Genomic DNA, 12,916 nt, shown 5'->3' with positions numbered 1-12,916 from the left:
CGTCGGTTCCTTATAAAAAGGAAAAAAAAGCACCTCTAAAAAATAAGAAATAAACACACACCCAATTTTCCTGCTCCAGTCTCCTCGACCCCTTGGAAGGCAGAGGGCGATGTTGGTTGCAGCCCTTACCTTCTCCGGCTGGTGGCCTACAAGTGCAGGAAAGAAGCAGGCCCAGTAACAGCAACTGAGGCCCCCAACCCAGCACAGCGCAGGCAGGCATCAGCTGAAGGCTGATTCTCTACCCCATTGGTGCTCCAAGTTGGTTTGGCAAACGTTTGCAAAGAAGCCGCCCGTAAATTCAGATCAAACCACACTAGCACTCACCCAAGCGTCGGGAAGGCGGAGGGCAATGTCAGCTGAGGGCCTCACCTTCTCCGGCGGGTGGCCTACACGTCCAGGAAAGAAGCAAGCCCAGGAACAGCAGCTGAGGCCCCCAGCCCAGCCCAGCCCAGCCCAGCCCAGCCCAGCCCTGCCCAGGTCAGGCATCAGCTGAAGGCCGACTCCCTGCACATGGGAAGGACCGAGGCCAGACCCTGGGCTCCTGGGCTCCTGGGCCCCTAGGCTGAAGGCTCGCCTCGGCTCGACCAGCGCTCGATTAGGCTCGATCAGGAGAGATTATTAGGTAGCATGGGGCCCAGCTGGGACTTCTAGGAAGCTTAGGGTGACCGCCACTTCTTCCCCATCCAGAGGCCTGGCTATGGAGACGAGAGGCATGATGTGGCCTCCCTTCCTGCCTCTTGAAGGCCCCTCTCCCCCCGTGAGCAGTTCCCGCTCCAAGTGTCCCCCTGTCTCCCAAGGTGCACTCTACCTCTAGACCCCACATATGCAGATGAGACCCATCCACTTCCCTCCACTAGCTGTAGGGGGCCTTGCGTGTCCACGTTTCAATGGCAGGGAAAGGGCCCACTCGAGAGAAAACAGAAAGACGCTGAAGGAGCTTTGGCAGGGACACGAGCTGCTCTTTTTTGCTCCATCCGAGCCGACAAGCTGCCGTCGATTCAGCCTCCCGCTGCTGGAGTGTGCTGCTCCAAGTTAGTTTGGCGAAAACGTGTTCGCTACTGACGGGGGTCTGTATTGGAGCAAGGGCTGCTGGCTGCCCCTTTGCCTTTTTCACGCGCTGTGTTTGTTAAAATTAAAAGGAGAATGGAGGAAAATGATAGCTCAAGGCGGAGAAGACGAACGCCACCTATCGGGGACAGAGTAGCAAAATGCCTACAGCACCTGGTATTCCCAGGCGGTCTCCCATCCAAGTACTAACCAGGCCCGACCCTGCTTAGCTTCCGAGATCGGACGAGATCGGGCGCATTCAGGGTGGTATGGCCGTAGGCGAGGAGTGCGCCGATTCCGAGCCTCTTGTGCTGTGTCAGCTCGGCATCCACCCCCCTCTTGCAATGCTGAACGCTGTCCTCGGCAGTGTGTTTCTGCTCTAAGAGTGTGCCGATTCCGAGCCTCTTGTGCTGTGTCGGCTCTGACGTCCCCACCCCTCTTGCAATGCTGAACGCTGTCCTCGGCAGTGTGTTTCTGCACTAAGAGTCAGCCGATTCCGAGCCTCTTGTGCTGTGTCGGCTGTGACGTCCCCACCCCTCTTGCAATGCTGAACGCTGTCCTCGGCAGTGTGTTTCTGCACTAAGAGTCAGCCGATTCCGAGCCTCTTGTGCTGTGTCGGCTCTGACGTCCACACCCCTCTTGCAATGCTGAACGCTGTCCTCGGCAGTGTGTTTCTGCTCTAAGAGTCAGCCGATTCCGAGCCTCTTGTGCTGTGTCGGCTCTGAAGTCCACACCCCTCTTGCAATGCTGAACGCTGTCCTCTGCAGTGTGCTGCTGCTCTTTTTTTGCCTCAAGCTCAGGAGCCACAGCTGCCGGCTTGGAAAAGCAACGAGCAGCTTCATGCACCCACTTTTGAAATACCCGCTTGCCTATTCATGTTTGCAAAGAAACTGCCTGTAAATTCAGCTCAAGCCACACTAGCACTCACTCTACCAAGCGTCAGTTCCTTACAAAAATAAAAATAAATCTCTAAAAGAAAGAAATAAACACACACACACACACACAATTTTCCTGCTGGGGTCTCCTCGACTCTTTGGAAGGCAGAGGTCGACGTGGGTTAAGGCCCTTCCTTACCTTCTCTGCTGGTGGTCTACGAGTGCAGGAAAGAAGCAGGCCCAGTAACAGCAACCGAGGCCCCCAGCCCAGCCCAGCCCATGCAGGGAACACCTGAAGGCTGACTCTCTAACCCAGTGCTGCTCCAAGTTGGTTTGGCAAAAGTTTGCAAAGAAGCTGCCTGTAAATTCAGCTCAAGCCACACTAGCACTCACCCAAGCGTCGGGTCCTTATAAAAAGGAAAAAAAGCACCTCTAAAAAATAAGAAATAAACACACACACAATTTTCCTGCTCCGGTCTCCTCGACTCCTTGGAAGGCAGAGGGCGATGTTGGTTGCGGCCCTTACCTTCTCCGGCTGGTGGCCTACAAGTGCAGGAAAGAAGCAGGCCCAGTAACAGCAACTGAGGCCCCCAACCCAGCACAGCCCAGGCAGGCATCAGCTGAAGGCTGATTCTCTAACCCAGTGGTGCTCCAAGTTGGTTTGGCAAACGTTTGCAAAGAAGCCGCCCGTAAATTCAGATCAAACCACACTAGCACTCACCCAAGCGTCGGTTCCTTATAAAAAGGGGGAAAAAAGCACCTCTAAAAAATAAGAAATAAACACACACACAATTTTCCTGCTCCGGTCTCCTCGACTCCTTGGAAGGCAAAGGGCGATGTTGGTTGAGGCCCTTACCTTCTCCGGCTGGTGGCCTACAAGTTCAGGAAAGAAGCAGGCCCAGTAACAGCAACTGAGGCCCCCAGCCCAGCCTAGCCCATGCAGGGAACACCTGAAGGCTGACTCTCTAACCCAGTGCTGCTCCAAGTTGGTTTGGCAAATGTTTGCAAAGAAGCTGCCTGTAAATTCAGCTCAAGCCACACTAGCACTCACCCAAGCGTCGGTTCCTTATAAAAAGGAAAAAAAAGCACCTCTAAAAAATAAGAAATAAACACACACCCAATTTTCCTGCTCCAGTCTCCTCGACCCCTTGGAAGGCAGAGGGCGATGTTGGTTGCAGCCCTTACCTTCTCCGGCTGGTGGCCTACAAGTGCAGGAAAGAAGCAGGCCCAGTAACAGCAACTGAGGCCCCCAACCCAGCACAGCGCAGGCAGGCATCAGCTGAAGGCTGATTCTCTACCCCATTGGTGCTCCAAGTTGGTTTGGCAAACGTTTGCAAAGAAGCCGCCCGTAAATTCAGATCAAACCACACTAGCACTCACCCAAGCGTCGGGAAGGCGGAGGGCAATGTCAGCTGAGGGCCTCACCTTCTCCGGCGGGTGGCCTACACGTCCAGGAAAGAAGCAAGCCCAGGAACAGCAGCTGAGGCCCCCAGCCCAGCCCAGCCCAGCCCAGCCCAGCCCAGCCCTGCCCAGGTCAGGCATCAGCTGAAGGCCGACTCCCTGCACATGGGAAGGACCGAGGCCAGACCCTGGGCTCCTGGGCTCCTGGGCCCCTAGGCTGAAGGCTCGCCTCGGCTCGACCAGCGCTCGATCAGGCTCGATCAGGCGAGATTATTAGGTAGAAGGGGGCCCAGCTGGGACTTCTAGGAAGCTTAGGGTGACCGCCACTTCTTCCCCATCCAGAGGCCTGGCTATGGAGACGAGAGGCATGATGTGGCCTCCCTTCCTGCCTCTTGAAGGCCCCTCTCCCCCCGTGAGCAGTTCCCGCTCCAAGTGTCCCCCTGTCTCCCAAGGTGCACTCTACCTCTAGACCCCACATATGCAGATGAGACCCATCCACTTCCCTCCACTAGCTGTAGGGGGCCTTGCGTGTCCACGTTTCAATGGCAGGGAAAGGGCCCACTCGAGAGAAAACAGAAAGACGCTGAAGGAGCTTTGGCAGGGACACGAGCTGCTCTTTTTTGCTCCATCCGAGCCGACAAGCTGCCGTCGATTCAGCCTCCCGCTGCTGGAGTGTGCTGCTCCAAGTTAGTTTGGCGAAAACGTGTTCGCTACTGACGGGGGTCTGTATTGGAGCAAGGGCTGCTGGCTGCCCCTTTGCCTTTTTCACGCGCTGTGTTTGTTAAAATTAAAAGGAGAATGGAGGAAAATGATAGCTCAAGGCGGAGAAGACGAACGCCACCTATCGGGGACAGAGTAGCAAAATGCCTACAGCACCTGGTATTCCCAGGCGGTCTCCCATCCAAGTACTAACCAGGCCCGACCCTGCTTAGCTTCCGAGATCGTACGAGATCGGGCGCATTCAGGGTGGTATGGCCGTAGGCGAGGACTGCGCCGATTCCGAGCCTCTTGTGCTGTGTCAGCTCGGCATCCACCCCCCTCTTGCAATGCTGAACGCTGTCCTCGGCAGTGTGTTTCTGCTCTAAGAGTGTGCCGATTCCGAGCCTCTTGTGCTGTGTCGGCTCTGACGTCCCCACCCCTCTTGCAATGCTGAACGCTGTCCTCGGCAGTGTGTTTCTGCACTAAGAGTCAGCCGATTCCGAGCCTCTTGTGCTGTGTCGGCTCTGACGTCCACACCCCTCTTGCAATGCTGAACGCTGTCCTCGGCAGTGTGTTTCTGCTCTAAGAGTCAGCCGATTCCGAGCCTCTTGTGCTGTGTCGGCTCTGAAGTCCACACCCCTCTTGCAATGCTGAACGCTGTCCTCTGCAGTGTGCTGCTGCTCTTTTTTTGCCTCAAGCTCAGGAGCCACAGCTGCCGGCTTGGAAAAGCAACGAGCAGCTCCATGCACCCACTTTTGAAATACCCGCTTGCCTATTCATGTTTGCAAAGAAACTGCCTGTAAATTCAGCTCAAGCCACACTAGCACTCACTCTACCAAGCGTCAGTTCCTTACAAAAATAAAAATAAATCTCTAAAAGAAAGAAATAAACACACACACACACACACAATTTTCCTGCTGGGGTCTCCTCGACTCTTTGGAAGGCAGAGGTCGACGTGGGTTAAGGCCCTTCCTTACCTTCTCTGCTGGTGGTCTACGAGTGCAGGAAAGAAGCAGGCCCAGTAACAGCAACCGAGGCCCCCAGCCCAGCCCAGCCCATGCAGGGAACACCTGAAGGCTGACTCTCTAACCCAGTGCTGCTCCAAGTTGGTTTGGCAAAAGTTTGCAAAGAAGCTGCCTGTAAATTCAGCTCAAGCCACACTAGCACTCACCCAAGCGTCGGGTCCTTATAAAAAGGAAAAAAAGCACCTCTAAAAAATAAGAAATAAACACACACACAATTTTCCTGCTCCGGTCTCCTCGACTCCTTGGAAGGCAGAGGGCGATGTTGGTTGCGGCCCTTACCTTCTCCGGCTGGTGGCCTACAAGTGCAGGAAAGAAGCAGGCCCAGTAACAGCAACTGAGGCCCCCAACCCAGCACAGCCCAGGCAGGCATCAGCTGAAGGCTGATTCTCTAACCCAGTGGTGCTCCAAGTTGGTTTGGCAAACGTTTGCAAAGAAGCCGCCCGTAAATTCAGATCAAACCACACTAGCACTCACCCAAGCGTCGGTTCCTTATAAAAAGGGGGAAAAAAGCACCTCTAAAAAATAAGAAATAAACACACACACAATTTTCCTGCTCCGGTCTCCTCGACTCCTTGGAAGGCAAAGGGCGATGTTGGTTGAGGCCCTTACCTTCTCCGGCTGGTGGCCTACAAGTTCAGGAAAGAAGCAGGCCCAGTAACAGCAACTGAGGCCCCCAGCCCAGCCTAGCCCATGCAGGGAACACCTGAAGGCTGACTCTCTAACCCAGTGCTGCTCCAAGTTGGTTTGGCAAATGTTTGCAAAGAAGCTGCCTGTAAATTCAGCTCAAGCCACACTAGCACTCACCCAAGCGTCGGTTCCTTATAAAAAGGAAAAAAAAGCACCTCTAAAAAATAAGAAATAAACACACACCCAATTTTCCTGCTCCAGTCTCCTCGACCCCTTGGAAGGCAGAGGGCGATGTTGGTTGCAGCCCTTACCTTCTCCGGCTGGTGGCCTACAAGTGCAGGAAAGAAGCAGGCCCAGTAACAGCAACTGAGGCCCCCAACCCAGCACAGCGCAGGCAGGCATCAGCTGAAGGCTGATTCTCTACCCCATTGGTGCTCCAAGTTGGTTTGGCAAACGTTTGCAAAGAAGCCGCCCGTAAATTCAGATCAAACCACACTAGCACTCACCCAAGCGTCGGGAAGGCGGAGGGCAATGTCAGCTGAGGGCCTCACCTTCTCCGGCGGGTGGCCTACACGTCCAGGAAAGAAGCAAGCCCAGGAACAGCAGCTGAGGCCCCCAGCCCAGCCCAGCCCAGCCCAGCCCAGCCCAGCCCTGCCCAGGTCAGGCATCAGCTGAAGGCCGACTCCCTGCACATGGGAAGGACCGAGGCCAGACCCTGGGCTCCTGGGCTCCTGGGCCCCTAGGCTGAAGGCTCGCCTCGGCTCGACCAGCGCTCGATTAGGCTCGATCAGGAGAGATTATTAGGTAGCATGGGGCCCAGCTGGGACTTCTAGGAAGCTTAGGGTGACCGCCACTTCTTCCCCATCCAGAGGCCTGGCTATGGAGACGAGAGGCATGATGTGGCCTCCCTTCCTGCCTCTTGAAGGCCCCTCTCCCCCCGTGAGCAGTTCCCGCTCCAAGTGTCCCCCTGTCTCCCAAGGTGCACTCTACCTCTAGACCCCACATATGCAGATGAGACCCATCCACTTCCCTCCACTAGCTGTAGGGGGCCTTGCGTGTCCACGTTTCAATGGCAGGGAAAGGGCCCACTCGAGAGAAAACAGAAAGACGCTGAAGGAGCTTTGGCAGGGACACGAGCTGCTCTTTTTTGCTCCATCCGAGCCGACAAGCTGCCGTCGATTCAGCCTCCCGCTGCTGGAGTGTGCTGCTCCAAGTTAGTTTGGCGAAAACGTGTTCGCTACTGACGGGGGTCTGTATTGGAGCAAGGGCTGCTGGCTGCCCCTTTGCCTTTTTCACGCGCTGTGTTTGTTAAAATTAAAAGGAGAATGGAGGAAAATGATAGCTCAAGGCGGAGAAGACGAACGCCACCTATCGGGGACAGAGTAGCAAAATGCCTACAGCACCTGGTATTCCCAGGCGGTCTCCCATCCAAGTACTAACCAGGCCCGACCCTGCTTAGCTTCCGAGATCGGACGAGATCGGGCGCATTCAGGGTGGTATGGCCGTAGGCGAGGAGTGCGCCGATTCCGAGCCTCTTGTGCTGTGTCAGCTCGGCATCCACCCCCCTCTTGCAATGCTGAACGCTGTCCTCGGCAGTGTGTTTCTGCTCTAAGAGTGTGCCGATTCCGAGCCTCTTGTGCTGTGTCGGCTCTGACGTCCCCACCCCTCTTGCAATGCTGAACGCTGTCCTCGGCAGTGTGTTTCTGCACTAAGAGTCAGCCGATTCCGAGCCTCTTGTGCTGTGTCGGCTGTGACGTCCCCACCCCTCTTGCAATGCTGAACGCTGTCCTCGGCAGTGTGTTTCTGCACTAAGAGTCAGCCGATTCCGAGCCTCTTGTGCTGTGTCGGCTCTGACGTCCACACCCCTCTTGCAATGCTGAACGCTGTCCTCGGCAGTGTGTTTCTGCTCTAAGAGTCAGCCGATTCCGAGCCTCTTGTGCTGTGTCGGCTCTGAAGTCCACACCCCTCTTGCAATGCTGAACGCTGTCCTCTGCAGTGTGCTGCTGCTCTTTTTTTGCCTCAAGCTCAGGAGCCACAGCTGCCGGCTTGGAAAAGCAACGAGCAGCTTCATGCACCCACTTTTGAAATACCCGCTTGCCTATTCATGTTTGCAAAGAAACTGCCTGTAAATTCAGCTCAAGCCACACTAGCACTCACTCTACCAAGCGTCAGTTCCTTACAAAAATAAAAATAAATCTCTAAAAGAAAGAAATAAACACACACACACACACACAATTTTCCTGCTGGGGTCTCCTCGACTCTTTGGAAGGCAGAGGTCGACGTGGGTTAAGGCCCTTCCTTACCTTCTCTGCTGGTGGTCTACGAGTGCAGGAAAGAAGCAGGCCCAGTAACAGCAACCGAGGCCCCCAGCCCAGCCCAGCCCATGCAGGGAACACCTGAAGGCTGACTCTCTAACCCAGTGCTGCTCCAAGTTGGTTTGGCAAAAGTTTGCAAAGAAGCTGCCTGTAAATTCAGCTCAAGCCACACTAGCACTCACCCAAGCGTCGGGTCCTTATAAAAAGGAAAAAAAGCACCTCTAAAAAATAAGAAATAAACACACACACAATTTTCCTGCTCCGGTCTCCTCGACTCCTTGGAAGGCAGAGGGCGATGTTGGTTGCGGCCCTTACCTTCTCCGGCTGGTGGCCTACAAGTGCAGGAAAGAAGCAGGCCCAGTAACAGCAACTGAGGCCCCCAACCCAGCACAGCCCAGGCAGGCATCAGCTGAAGGCTGATTCTCTAACCCAGTGGTGCTCCAAGTTGGTTTGGCAAACGTTTGCAAAGAAGCCGCCCGTAAATTCAGATCAAACCACACTAGCACTCACCCAAGCGTCGGTTCCTTATAAAAAGGGGGAAAAAAGCACCTCTAAAAAATAAGAAATAAACACACACACAATTTTCCTGCTCCGGTCTCCTCGACTCCTTGGAAGGCAAAGGGCGATGTTGGTTGAGGCCCTTACCTTCTCCGGCTGGTGGCCTACAAGTTCAGGAAAGAAGCAGGCCCAGTAACAGCAACTGAGGCCCCCAGCCCAGCCTAGCCCATGCAGGGAACACCTGAAGGCTGACTCTCTAACCCAGTGCTGCTCCAAGTTGGTTTGGCAAATGTTTGCAAAGAAGCTGCCTGTAAATTCAGCTCAAGCCACACTAGCACTCACCCAAGCGTCGGTTCCTTATAAAAAGGAAAAAAAAGCACCTCTAAAAAATAAGAAATAAACACACACCCAATTTTCCTGCTCCAGTCTCCTCGACCCCTTGGAAGGCAGAGGGCGATGTTGGTTGCAGCCCTTACCTTCTCCGGCTGGTGGCCTACAAGTGCAGGAAAGAAGCAGGCCCAGTAACAGCAACTGAGGCCCCCAACCCAGCACAGCGCAGGCAGGCATCAGCTGAAGGCTGATTCTCTACCCCATTGGTGCTCCAAGTTGGTTTGGCAAACGTTTGCAAAGAAGCCGCCCGTAAATTCAGATCAAACCACACTAGCACTCACCCAAGCGTCGGGAAGGCGGAGGGCAATGTCAGCTGAGGGCCTCACCTTCTCCGGCGGGTGGCCTACACGTCCAGGAAAGAAGCAAGCCCAGGAACAGCAGCTGAGGCCCCCAGCCCAGCCCAGCCCAGCCCAGCCCAGCCCAGCCCTGCCCAGGTCAGGCATCAGCTGAAGGCCGACTCCCTGCACATGGGAAGGACCGAGGCCAGACCCTGGGCTCCTGGGCTCCTGGGCCCCTAGGCTGAAGGCTCGCCTCGGCTCGACCAGCGCTCGATCAGGCTCGATCAGGCGAGATTATTAGGTAGAAGGGGGCCCAGCTGGGACTTCTAGGAAGCTTAGGGTGACCGCCACTTCTTCCCCATCCAGAGGCCTGGCTATGGAGACGAGAGGCATGATGTGGCCTCCCTTCCTGCCTCTTGAAGGCCCCTCTCCCCCCGTGAGCAGTTCCCGCTCCAAGTGTCCCCCTGTCTCCCAAGGTGCACTCTACCTCTAGACCCCACATATGCAGATGAGACCCATCCACTTCCCTCCACTAGCTGTAGGGGGCCTTGCGTGTCCACGTTTCAATGGCAGGGAAAGGGCCCACTCGAGAGAAAACAGAAAGACGCTGAAGGAGCTTTGGCAGGGACACGAGCTGCTCTTTTTTGCTCCATCCGAGCCGACAAGCTGCCGTCGATTCAGCCTCCCGCTGCTGGAGTGTGCTGCTCCAAGTTAGTTTGGCGAAAACGTGTTCGCTACTGACGGGGGTCTGTATTGGAGCAAGGGCTGCTGGCTGCCCCTTTGCCTTTTTCACGCGCTGTGTTTGTTAAAATTAAAAGGAGAATGGAGGAAAATGATAGCTCAAGGCGGAGAAGACGAACGCCACCTATCGGGGACAGAGTAGCAAAATGCCTACAGCACCTGGTATTCCCAGGCGGTCTCCCATCCAAGTACTAACCAGGCCCGACCCTGCTTAGCTTCCGAGATCGTACGAGATCGGGCGCATTCAGGGTGGTATGGCCGTAGGCGAGGACTGCGCCGATTCCGAGCCTCTTGTGCTGTGTCAGCTCGGCATCCACCCCCCTCTTGCAATGCTGAACGCTGTCCTCGGCAGTGTGTTTCTGCTCTAAGAGTGTGCCGATTCCGAGCCTCTTGTGCTGTGTCGGCTCTGACGTCCCCACCCCTCTTGCAATGCTGAACGCTGTCCTCGGCAGTGTGTTTCTGCACTAAGAGTCAGCCGATTCCGAGCCTCTTGTGCTGTGTCGGCTCTGACGTCCACACCCCTCTTGCAATGCTGAACGCTGTCCTCGGCAGTGTGTTTCTGCTCTAAGAGTCAGCCGATTCCGAGCCTCTTGTGCTGTGTCGGCTCTGAAGTCCACACCCCTCTTGCAATGCTGAACGCTGTCCTCTGCAGTGTGCTGCTGCTCTTTTTTTGCCTCAAGCTCAGGAGCCACAGCTGCCGGCTTGGAAAAGCAACGAGCAGCTCCATGCACCCACTTTTGAAATACCCGCTTGCCTATTCATGTTTGCAAAGAAACTGCCTGTAAATTCAGCTCAAGCCACACTAGCACTCACTCTACCAAGCGTCAGTTCCTTACAAAAATAAAAATAAATCTCTAAAAGAAAGAAATAAACACACACACACACACACAATTTTCCTGCTGGGGTCTCCTCGACTCTTTGGAAGGCAGAGGTCGACGTGGGTTAAGGCCCTTCCTTACCTTCTCTGCTGGTGGTCTACGAGTGCAGGAAAGAAGCAGGCCCAGTAACAGCAACCGAGGCCCCCAGCCCAGCCCAGCCCATGCAGGGAACACCTGAAGGCTGACTCTCTAACCCAGTGCTGCTCCAAGTTGGTTTGGCAAAAGTTTGCAAAGAAGCTGCCTGTAAATTCAGCTCAAGCCACACTAGCACTCACCCAAGCGTCGGGTCCTTATAAAAAGGAAAAAAAGCACCTCTAAAAAATAAGAAATAAACACACACACAATTTTCCTGCTCCGGTCTCCTCGACTCCTTGGAAGGCAGAGGGCGATGTTGGTTGCGGCCCTTACCTTCTCCGGCTGGTGGCCTACAAGTGCAGGAAAGAAGCAGGCCCAGTAACAGCAACTGAGGCCCCCAACCCAGCACAGCCCAGGCAGGCATCAGCTGAAGGCTGATTCTCTAACCCAGTGGTGCTCCAAGTTGGTTTGGCAAACGTTTGCAAAGAAGCCGCCCGTAAATTCAGATCAAACCACACTAGCACTCACCCAAGCGTCGGTTCCTTATAAAAAGGGGGAAAAAAGCACCTCTAAAAAATAAGAAATAAACACACACACAATTTTCCTGCTCCGGTCTCCTCGACTCCTTGGAAGGCAAAGGGCGATGTTGGTTGAGGCCCTTACCTTCTCCGGCTGGTGGCCTACAAGTTCAGGAAAGAAGCAGGCCCAGTAACAGCAACTGAGGCCCCCAGCCCAGCCTAGCCCATGCAGGGAACACCTGAAGGCTGACTCTCTAACCCAGTGCTGCTCCAAGTTGGTTTGGCAAATGTTTGCAAAGAAGCTGCCTGTAAATTCAGCTCAAGCCACACTAGCACTCACCCAAGCGTCGGTTCCTTATAAAAAGGAAAAAAAAGCACCTCTAAAAAATAAGAAATAAACACACACCCAATTTTCCTGCTCCAGTCTCCTCGACCCCTTGGAAGGCAGAGGGCGATGTTGGTTGCAGCCCTTACCTTCTCCGGCTGGTGGCCTACAAGTGCAGGAAAGAAGCAGGCCCAGTAACAGCAACTGAGGCCCCCAACCCAGCACAGCGCAGGCAGGCATCAGCTGAAGGCTGATTCTCTACCCCATTGGTGCTCCAAGTTGGTTTGGCAAACGTTTGCAAAGAAGCCGCCCGTAAATTCAGATCAAACCACACTAGCACTCACCCAAGCGTCGGGAAGGCGGAGGGCAATGTCAGCTGAGGGCCTCACCTTCTCCGGCGGGTGGCCTACACGTCCAGGAAAGAAGCAAGCCCAGGAACAGCAGCTGAGGCCCCCAGCCCAGCCCAGCCCAGCCCAGCCCAGCCCTGCCCAGGTCAGGCATCAGCTGAAGGCCGACTCCCTGCACATGGGAAGGACCGAGGCCAGACCCTGGGCTCCTGGGCTCCTGGGCCCCTAGGCTGAAGGCTCGCCTCGGCTCGACCAGCGCTCGATCAGGCTCGATCAGGCGAGATTATTAGGTAGCATGGGGCCCAGCTGGGACTTCTAGGAAGCTTAGGGTGACCGCCACTTCTTCCCCATCCAGAGGCCTGGCTATGGAGACGAGAGGCATGATGTGGCCTCCCTTCCTGCCTCTTGAAGGCCCCTCTCCCCCCGTGAGCAGTTCCCGCTCCAAGTGTCCCCCTGTCTCCCAAGGTGCACTCTACCTCTAGACCCCACATATGCAGATGAGACCCATCCACTTCCCTCCACTAGCTGTAGGGGGCCTTGCGTGTCCACGTTTCAATGGCAGGGAAAGGGCCCACTCGAGAGAAAACAGAAAGACGCTGAAGGAGCTTTGGCAGGGACACGAGCTGCTCTTTTTTGCTCCATCCGAGCCGACAAGCTGCCGTCGATTCAGCCTCCCGCTGCTGGAGTGTGCTGCTCCAAGTTAGTTTGGCGAAAACGTGTTCGCTACTGACGGGGGTCTGTATTGGAGCAAGGGCTGCTGGCTGCCCCTTTGCCTTTTTCACGCGCTGTGTTTGTTAAAATTAAAAGGAGAATGGAGGAAAATGATAGCTCAAGGCGGAGAAGACGAACGCCACCTATCGGGGACAGAGTAGCAAAA

At 55.1% G+C, this 12,916-nt stretch overlaps 4 non-coding genes across 4 annotated transcripts; all 4 read right to left on the bottom strand.

The window, feature by feature from the left end:
* Positions 1 to 1,209: 1,209 nt before the first annotated feature.
* On the bottom strand, positions 1,210 to 1,328 carry LOC138564178 (5S ribosomal RNA). Its single transcript, XR_011300137.1, has one exon. It is a non-coding gene; the product is annotated as a 5S ribosomal RNA (ribosomal RNA).
* A 2,859-nt stretch (positions 1,329 to 4,187) lies between these two features.
* Positions 4,188 to 4,306, bottom strand: LOC138564482 (5S ribosomal RNA). The gene has a single exon (XR_011300429.1). It is a non-coding gene; the product is annotated as a 5S ribosomal RNA (ribosomal RNA).
* Positions 4,307 to 7,065: 2,759 nt separating this feature from the next.
* Positions 7,066 to 7,184, bottom strand: LOC138564166 (5S ribosomal RNA). The gene has a single exon (XR_011300125.1). It is a non-coding gene; the product is annotated as a 5S ribosomal RNA (ribosomal RNA).
* Positions 7,185 to 10,043: 2,859 nt separating this feature from the next.
* On the bottom strand, positions 10,044 to 10,162 carry LOC138564470 (5S ribosomal RNA). Its single transcript, XR_011300418.1, has one exon. It is a non-coding gene; the product is annotated as a 5S ribosomal RNA (ribosomal RNA).
* Between the last annotated feature and the right edge of the window lie 2,754 nt (positions 10,163 to 12,916).

Source organism: Ambystoma mexicanum, chromosome 1q, assembly GCF_040938575.1.
Source record: "Ambystoma mexicanum isolate Mex_15411 chromosome 1q, UKY_AmexF1_1, whole genome shotgun sequence".
Classification (NCBI taxonomy): domain Eukaryota; kingdom Metazoa; phylum Chordata; class Amphibia; order Caudata; family Ambystomatidae; genus Ambystoma; species Ambystoma mexicanum.
The sequence above is the reverse complement of the archived record's forward strand: the minus strand, read 5'-3'. Positions and strand labels throughout refer to the sequence as shown.